We start from the raw sequence: 8619 nt of genomic DNA, 5'->3' as shown, positions 1-8619 counted from the left end.
TAACTGCAAAAATCGTAAGTTAAGTTTTACCATTTTTAGCAAAAAAGTATTTGAAAAATGCTTTCAGAGAAAACAGGCCTTTGTCTCTTTTTTCTATTTCAAATTCTTATTTGCTGTAGTGGATAGTATGTATGTAGAGCTAGGTTTCTTTGCTACATTTAAGGAATCGAAAGTGTCTTGTTGGGGCGCCTGGGTGGCTCAGTCGTTAAGCGTCTGCCTTCGGCTCGGGTCATGATCCCAGTGTCCTGGGATCGAGCCCCGCATCGGGCTCCCTGCTCGGCGGGAAGCCTGCTTCTCCCTCTCCCACTCCCCCTGCTTGTGTTCCCTCTCTCACTGTGTCTCTCTTTGTCAAATAAATAAATAAATGAAAATCTTAAAAAAAAAAAAAAAGTGTCTTGTTATGGCTGAAATGGAAAGACATAGAGCAGATTTGTGTGTGCATGTGTTTGGGTATGTACAAGCTTGGCAGACGAGATGTGGTCTGGCACCTCTGAGTTGGGCCTGAGGGAAGGTAGGGATGAGGCTGTGATGGGCCCTGTGTGAATGCACTGCCTTGGATGCATAGCAAAAGGGTTTTTGCTTAATCTTACTGTTTTTTGCAAACTTTAAATATATTGGCTTAATAAATGTTTATTAAACACCTGTTATGTGCCAGGCCCAGTTCTAAATACTGGACTCGTAGTTGTGAATAAGACCTAGTTCAGTGCCCCTATCAATGCTTGTGGTCTTAATCCAGTGTGAATTGCCTTTCATCATTCTGTTGCCTTGTAACAGGCCCTGGACTAGTTCTGATTTCTACTACAGGTTCATTCATTCATTCATTCATCTAATAAATGTTTATGTTCCAGATACTTTGCTAAGGATGGTCTAAGGTTGATATTAAACATGATCAAATATTTGACCTTTGGGAATTCAGAATCTAATTGAGCAGGAAAGGAAAATACTTCATTCATGGTTCTGTGATGTGATACATGCTGAACAGCGACATGTTTAGATGTGGGAGAGAGAAGGGGTGCTCTCCCCGGCACCTGGGAAGTCAGCACAGCAGTGTCTCCTAGGACACAGGGTAATTTGGGGGGAAGGTAAAGGCCAGAGGAAGACTGTGCATATAAATTCCAGGAAGAGGGAGTATGTCATTATATTTATGGGACACAAAGACGTTCACTGAGGCTAGAATACAAGGTCTCATATGGGAGGGGTGGAGAAGAACCCGCAAGGATAGGTGGACAGCTAGATGGTCCACTGTCTTGAACGGCTTGCCCAGGAGTTTGAGTTTTATCGAATGAAGGCAACAGAGGGAGATTTGTGAGTAATAGAGAGGTGATAGGGTTATGTATTTTTGGAAACAGCCTGAATAAGAGCAGACTGATACAAAAATAGAACAAGTGTTGTGGATGTTAAGTGTGTTTCAACTGGGGTAATGCAGCTAAAATTCATGAGAAGTGCTGTGTCCCGTAGGTGAAGTTCCTGGACTCTATACCCAGGAAGAATTAGAGCCTTTGCTGTTGCCCCTCAGGATGAGGCTTCGCAGGATGGTTTTTTCGGACCAGTCGTCAATTACTTTACATATAGTAAGTGACTGTATTGAATTCATCAATTCAAACTCTGGTTCATGTGAAATAAGTACCATTTAATTTGCCATATTTTCTAATTAGGTTGCAAAGGTGTCTTAAATCTTGGGTCTATTTGGTAATTTATACTTTTTTCTTTTTTACGGTGCTTTTAGAAAAGCCAACCTGTAGTAAAAGCATGTTAGCAAAATTTTAGCAGAAGGGGAAGATGAAAGTGTTTTCATGTTCCTTGGAATATTTACTTCACTGCTTTTGTTTCTGTGTGGTAAAACTAGTGTTCAGAACTTCCTATCTTAGAAAATTATTGAACTGGTTAGATTTTGCCAGACTCTCTAGTTTTTTCTAGCTCAGCAGCTTTCTGATCACAGAAGCGGTTTTATGTGCACTGCGGATATCTCACATTGAAGAAGTCGTTACAAGGCACTAATAATACCAGACATCACTACTACACTTAGCTCCTTTCTTTCCCTAAAAGAACATTTGTTATTGAAACAGAGAAACTGGTTAAAGAGCTACCGTCCCCTCCCTCTCCTTCCAGTTCACAAGGAAACTCTACCAGGCCTCTGGGAAACCGATCATCCCAGTGCTATTCAAAACAGTTTCAGAACATGGATAATGACGCAAACTTTCCAAACTCCCTTTCATGAAGGGAAAATAACATTGGTGAAACAGGAAAAATATATTTCTCCTAAAAGAAAATTGGAGATCAATTTGCTTGTGAATACTGAAATCAAAATCCTTGAAAGAAAAATTGTAAAGTAGAATCCAGTTTCACATTTGAAAAGTAACATACAAAACAGCAATCTGGTATATGGACACTTGCCTTCCTCCTGAATTCCTTCTGGATCTTTTCTCTTAGCATGCACGCACACGCGTGCGCGCGCGCACACACACACACACACACAAGTATTTCTGAACAAAAATAAAAATCATAACTGTAATATTGCTTAATGGCTCCTACCATTTCATTTTAGAAAATTTTAAACTCATAAAAGCAGACCATATATAGATTTCCCCAATTATTATTGTTGTAATTTCCATGATAATTTTCTTATATTTTTTTAGGAATTCAACAAAACTTGCATATTGTCTTGATAATGGATTCTGCAAATTTAAACTTCATAATAAACTGTGAGAGTAATCCAGCTTTGCATAAGAAATGCCAGGTGTTGCGGATGGAGGGTTGGTCAGATAGCAGCATGAGGAAAGTAAGTTTAACATTTAAGTATGGAAATGAAAGACAGCATATTTTCTTTTTGAAGTTACAGATTTTCCTGACTTTGCTTTGGTGTTTGTTATTATATTACCTTAATGGTGGCACTGATTATACATGTTTGAAAACCTCTCTCTTTTCTTTATGCTCTTATATGACATTTTAGTTGAGTGTACAACTTCATGTGCTTAAGGACTACAGAGGTACTTATTGTACTTTAAAAATTTTATTCATGTTGTTAGCTAGCCTATGATAAAAACATCGTAGCAATAATTTTAGCCATTTTTTTGAATTAAAAAAATTAAATCTTAAAAAATATCTATCATTGTGGTGCTAAGTGTTGGGAGGGGGATGTGTTTGAAGTGTGAATTCATTGAACCATCTTAACTGGAAGCCTCTGCCATTGTTTTGTTTGATAAATAATATTTTTCAGGATTATTTCTTTGAATAATATTTATATTCTCGATCATTCATGTCTTCATTTTTGTGTAAAGAAGTACGGACTATTGCCTATCATGAGTCAGAGGGAGGACTGTAATTTGAGATGAGAGTTAAAGTTTTACAGATGAGGTGATATTTTAGTTAGATTCCAGGAAGTAGATAAAGGACAGGAAAATTATTCCAGTCTTAAGAGGCCACGTGAACGAGAGGCTTCATTAAGAAGTAATTATCGGGTCTCTAATATGTGCCACTGTTCTATCTGTTGGGGTTATAGCAAAGAAAAAGCAGATGAAAGTCCCTGCCCTCATGGAGTTTACAAGGTTTTGGGGGGTCGCGGGGGGGAATGTCTTCTTCAGGGAGACCCTGAGCTGACAGCTTGCCTGGTGACTCTGAGAGTCAGCCGGAAGCCCAGTCAGCGGTTAGAGTGACTCAGAGGGAGAGCAGTTGGGGGTGTGGCGTCAGGGAAGTAAGAGGAGAGCAGTTAGGGTGGGGCTTTGTGAGCCACGCTGCGGAGTTTAGCTTTTCCTGGAAACAGGTGAGGGAGGCTTCGGAGGCTTTTGACACACCATTCTAATGTTTCAGCGGGATTACTTTGGCTTCTGTGCTGGGAATAGACTCTCAAAGGCAAGGGTAGAATTAGTTACAAAGCTGTTGCAGGAGTCGGTGAGAGAGAAGGATGGTGTGCACTAGGGATGGAGGAGGAGAGGTGGTGGGAAGTGGCTGGATTCTGAACACGTTTTACTGTAGAAATAACCGAATTTGCTGACAGATTGTACTAAGATGTAAAAGGAGGTGAGGCTGGAAGGATACAGCCAAGGATGTTGGCTGAAGTCCCTGGAAGGGTGGAGTACCCGTCCACGGGGAACGGGGACCGAGAAGAGCACTTGCAGGGGAGGATGTGAGGCTTGCAGTTGTAGATGTGTTCTTGACGAGACGTCAGACCTCCGAGCTGCAGGACGCAGAAGGCATCGGGGTGTAGGGGTCTGGAGTTCAGGGGAAAGAAGGGTCAGGCATCCAGGATAAAACACAGGGAATTGTCAGGGTATGGGTGGTATTTACAGCTCTGAGAATGAATGATGCCACCAAGGAATGAGCGTTGACTACCAGAGAGTGACCGTCAAGGACTGAAGTCTTGGGCTCTTGTTCAACATGAAAAGGTTGACGTGAAGATGAGGGATCCGCAAAGGATACTGAGAAGGAGCTGCTGTGGGGAAATGGGAGGGAAACCGGCAGAGTGTGAAGACAAGCAAAGACTGCATTTCAGGGCCGTGGCGCAGGCAGGTGGACGGGGCCTGTGAGCTGACTGTCGGCTCTGGCAGCAGGGAGGCCAGCGTGAGGCTAAGAAAGCAGTTTTGAGTTAGCGGCTGCCAACTGGAACGTGCTCCAGAAACAGTGAGAAGGAGATTGGAGAGAGTGAATGTGGTCACCTCTTGTGAGGGGTTTTGTTGTAAAGTGGAACAGAGAAATGGATCCGTGTGGAAGGAAGTAGGTAAAAATAATACTTTTTTTTGAAGTTTTAAGGTAGGACATACTATTACACGTTTGTATGCCGTCGGGAATGCAAACAAGGAAGTAAGAACATATGAAAGGCAGGGGAACATTGTGCAGCCATGTCACGGCCTGGTGCACAAATGAGAGGACTAGGGACTGGCCTCTGCAGCAAAGCAAGCAGGGCGCAGGGGCCCAGCTCCAGGTAAGCGGGCAGGTGTGGTACCAGGGAGTGGTGGACAGGCTTCCTATTGTTTCTGTTTTCTCAGAGACAGCAAGGTGATGAGCTGAGAGAAAAGCCGAGGGGAGAGTTTGTGGGGTCCTGAAGGGATGTAAGAAGATACGCGGAAAGAGGGGAAGGCTGAGGAGAAGGGGTATGAGGGCTGGGTGGCATAGGGTTGGCATGAGCTGGCGATGGGAGAGTTGAGCGGAGGCCGTCAGCGTGCTGTGTGTTTCCCTCAGTCACGGTGCCCTCGCAAGGGCACACCTGCAGCGAGTGCTCACTTGCACTTGGCCAGGACTGGGGCTTTGTTACTCGAGTACAGCCGAGTCAGTGAGGGCTGAGGGAGTTGCGAGCTCATGATAAGGAAGATGGTGAACGACAGTGTGGCGATTTTCAAATTCATAGATCGCAGGTCTTAGTGGAGCATGAGGCTTATTGGCCCTACGAAGGGAATGGGCTGGGGCTGCCTGGGATATTTACAGGTGACATGATGGAATGATTTCAGTTCTTGTTAGTGACGCGGTCTCAGGGTCTGACCATGGCAGGTAGGGCGTGATTAGCTGAGGAAAAGGTGGTGGAGAAGACACCAGAAGGACAGGAGTTGAAGGAATTGAGAGGTGAAGGTATTAATCGGAATTAATAGAGTTAATACGCATTTTTATCTCTGAGGGGGAGAATGGAGGTGAAGGGGAGCGTGGGCCCATCCAGCCAGGAACGCTTTGCAGATGGAGGGTGTTGTTTTGTCAGCCAGCTTTATTGAGATACACAAACTGATAAATAAAAGTTGTCTATACTTAATGTGTACAGTGTGATGTTTGGACATATGTATATCTTGTGCGATGTTTACACAATCAAGCTAATTCACATAAGGGATAGACTATTTTAAAGAAAGCAAGTTTCCTAAGAAAAAAATTTCAGTTTATTTGAAAGGATAAATTTGAAATATTCTCCCAGAGGCTCCAGGGTTTTGGCAGAAATCAGTGAAGATGTTTGAGGGAAAAACAGTATTCTCTGGTCACGAACCATGGCACTTTCAAATTCTTCGTCAGTAAAGGGGTCTTTTGTGTGACATTTTGTTTAGTCTGGGAGATTCAGAAAGTGAGACTTTGACCCGCATACCTGGACACCTTGGGCTTCCTGTTGCAAAAATGTCCGTGTTCTGCTACTTTAATTTTCTTCCCAGGAAACTAAGAATATTTTACTTCTGGTTTTTTTTTTGTTTTTTTTTTGTATATTTTAAATGAGTACTCTTATTAGATTATCATACTTTCCCTTATAATAATGATCTGTTTATGAAACTTGATCTTATTTGTGATAGTGGCAAAATCCTAGTGGTAGCTCAACAACAGTTTTTGAGATTATCAATTATAAAACTGTTAATTACCAATTGTGGAATTCTTTTCATTTACTTTTCGTTTCTTCTTATTCAGGAAACCTCAGAACCCTTACTATCCCTTTATGCCCTGATGCCAAATAAAGCTTTTCATTTTTCTTATTGTGTGATTTTCAGTGGCATTTGTGATTATTTTCTAATTCAATCCAAACTGTGATCTGTGATCTCCTTCATTTCATATGGTCTAATCATTTTTCAAGTGAGGTGTTGTCAGTAATTTGCAATCAATTAATGGTTGATGTGTGTCAAAAATCTTGTCTAGGAAATACTCTAGAATATTAGAATTCTAAAAATTCTGAAGATGGATATATTCATTATTTCTCTTACTCTGGTAAGAAATCTAGAAGAAAAGTGTTCTTTTTATTTTTAACCTTTGATATTGGATTTATTTAAACTTTTTGCTATTGAGTTGAGGTTTGAAGACATGCTCTTCCTGTTTTAGACACCTGAAATGTTATTCAGTGAAACAGATGGTGAAGAAAAATACAGTGACAAAAAAAGGAAAGAAGAAAAGAAAAAAAACTCAGGTAGTATTTTGATGAAATTGACTTTGTGAAATAATTGCCATTTTTTGGTGTCATAGATTCCTTAAAGATTCACAGTGATTATGAATTTGAATAATGACAAACTAGCACAAAGTCTTTTTTTTTTTTTTTAAAGATTTATTTGTTTGTTTGCGGGGGGAGGGGCAGAGGGAGAGGGAGAGAGAATCCCAAGCAGACTCTGCACTGAGTGTGGAGCCTGATGCGGGGCTCGATCCCAGGACCCTGAGATCATGACCTGAGCTGAGACCAAGAGTTGGGCACTTTTAACTGACTGTGCCACGCAGGTGCCTCCTAACAAAGATTTCTTTGGATGAAAACTAAACTAAAGCTCTCTGTATTTATAAACTCATGTTTATGTCATTTTCTACAGGACCTAACTCATTATCTATTGTTTACATTTAAGAAGTTGAACAATTATATTCTTGACCCGGATGATCAGATGTTCTACTTACATTGTCTGGGGTCTTTGGCTAGAAGGCTAAGCTTCTCTATTAGTTTTCACTTTTCACTTAGCTACGTGACAGCATGCAACTCACACATGAAAAAGTTTTATGGTGTTCTTTGAGTGTGGACACAATATTTTCTTAATTATACTCTCATTATTTTTTCCAGTTCCAAATTAATTTTGAATGTGGTCTTTTTTTTTTTTTTTTTTTAGTATCATAGCACATTCATTCATTTATTTATCTAACCATCTAGTCACCAAATAGTGGTTGAACTTGTTTTACCTTAGGTACTGGGCTGGATACTAGAGATGACTTAGGAGCTCCTACTGCACTAAAGAATAGCAAGAATTATGTTCTATATAAACATAAACTCTGATACAGTGAGATAAATGATGGTAGGAGTTGATGTGGAGAGCCTTTGAAAGTGAGACAGCTTTTACTAGCAGATGTTACAGCAAACGGACAGGGGCAGATGGGCAGTTTGGGGAAGAGTGGCTACATGCAAAAGGCTCCGAGAAATAAACCAGCTATTTTATTGGATCTGTGAACAGCCCAATGGCTGAGACATGGACATGTGAGCAGTAGAGTACTAGGTGAAGAGAAGGCAGGCGGCTTCAGTAATGACAAGCCTCCCGTGTCGTGCTAAGGAATTTGGATTCTGACTCGTGGGTGATCTGCGGTCATGGAGCGATTTTAGCAGAGACGTAACCAGGGTCTTGCTGTAGAAACAAAAGTGTCTGGGTCCATCCTTTTCCTCAATTACGGGCAACTAGGGGGGGTGTAAGAAGAAACTGAAGGCGATCAGAGCCCTGTGGAAGGCCACTGCAGTAAACCAAGAGGAAGGAATGGACTTGGGGGTACCAGGAGGCACTCTAAGGGGACCCCTTGGAGGAAGGAGGACGCAAGGACATTTCTCGGGGTTCTGGCTTAGAACAATGATGAGAAGTTGTCTTTACTAACCGAGGTAGAGAATATGGAAGAACATAGATTGAGGTGATGAGAGGAAGATAACACGTTTAGTAATGGATGTGTTCAATCCTGTGTGAACTGCCTCCTCATTTTTTGGCTTTTGAGGTCCTGTTTCACCCTGTGTCAAATGACAGTGGATCTGTGTTGCTTGGTTTGGTATCTCTTTTCCATTCAAGGAGCTTTTATTGTGTTTGCTTCTGGATTACAAGTTCTGTAGTTCCAACTAATTTATATGCTATGACAACCTGTAGATTTCTCTCTCTTGCAGCAGTAAAAGTGTTCAGAGCAAATATGTCACAGTGGACAGATAGAGACCACTGAAATTAAGTA

General features: G+C 41.5%; 1 protein-coding gene across 8 annotated transcripts in view; it reads left to right on the top strand.

Moving 5' to 3' along the window:
* Positions 1-1431: 1431 nt before the first annotated feature.
* The window catches only part of LOC148161652 (testis-specific Y-encoded protein 1-like), a 37223-nt gene continuing 30035 nt past the window's right edge, over positions 1432-8619 (top strand). For all 8 annotated transcript variants that reach the window (XR_015767445.1, XR_015767444.1, XR_015767443.1 and 5 more), the window contains exons 1-3: positions 1432-1571; positions 2637-2779; positions 6772-6856. The gene's annotated coding sequence lies outside the window, so the exon portion shown is untranslated. The remainder of the gene's footprint in view (positions 1572-2636; positions 2780-6771; positions 6857-8619) is intronic.

The sequence above is a fragment of the Eumetopias jubatus genome, unplaced genomic scaffold (assembly GCF_037043125.1).
Source record: "Eumetopias jubatus isolate StellerSeaLion01/CBP00866 unplaced genomic scaffold, mEumJub1_p1.0 scaffold_105, whole genome shotgun sequence".
Classification (NCBI taxonomy): Eukaryota; Metazoa; Chordata; class Mammalia; order Carnivora; family Otariidae; genus Eumetopias; species Eumetopias jubatus.
Note: the sequence above shows the minus strand (reverse complement) of the source record. Positions and strands in the feature narration are given on the sequence as shown.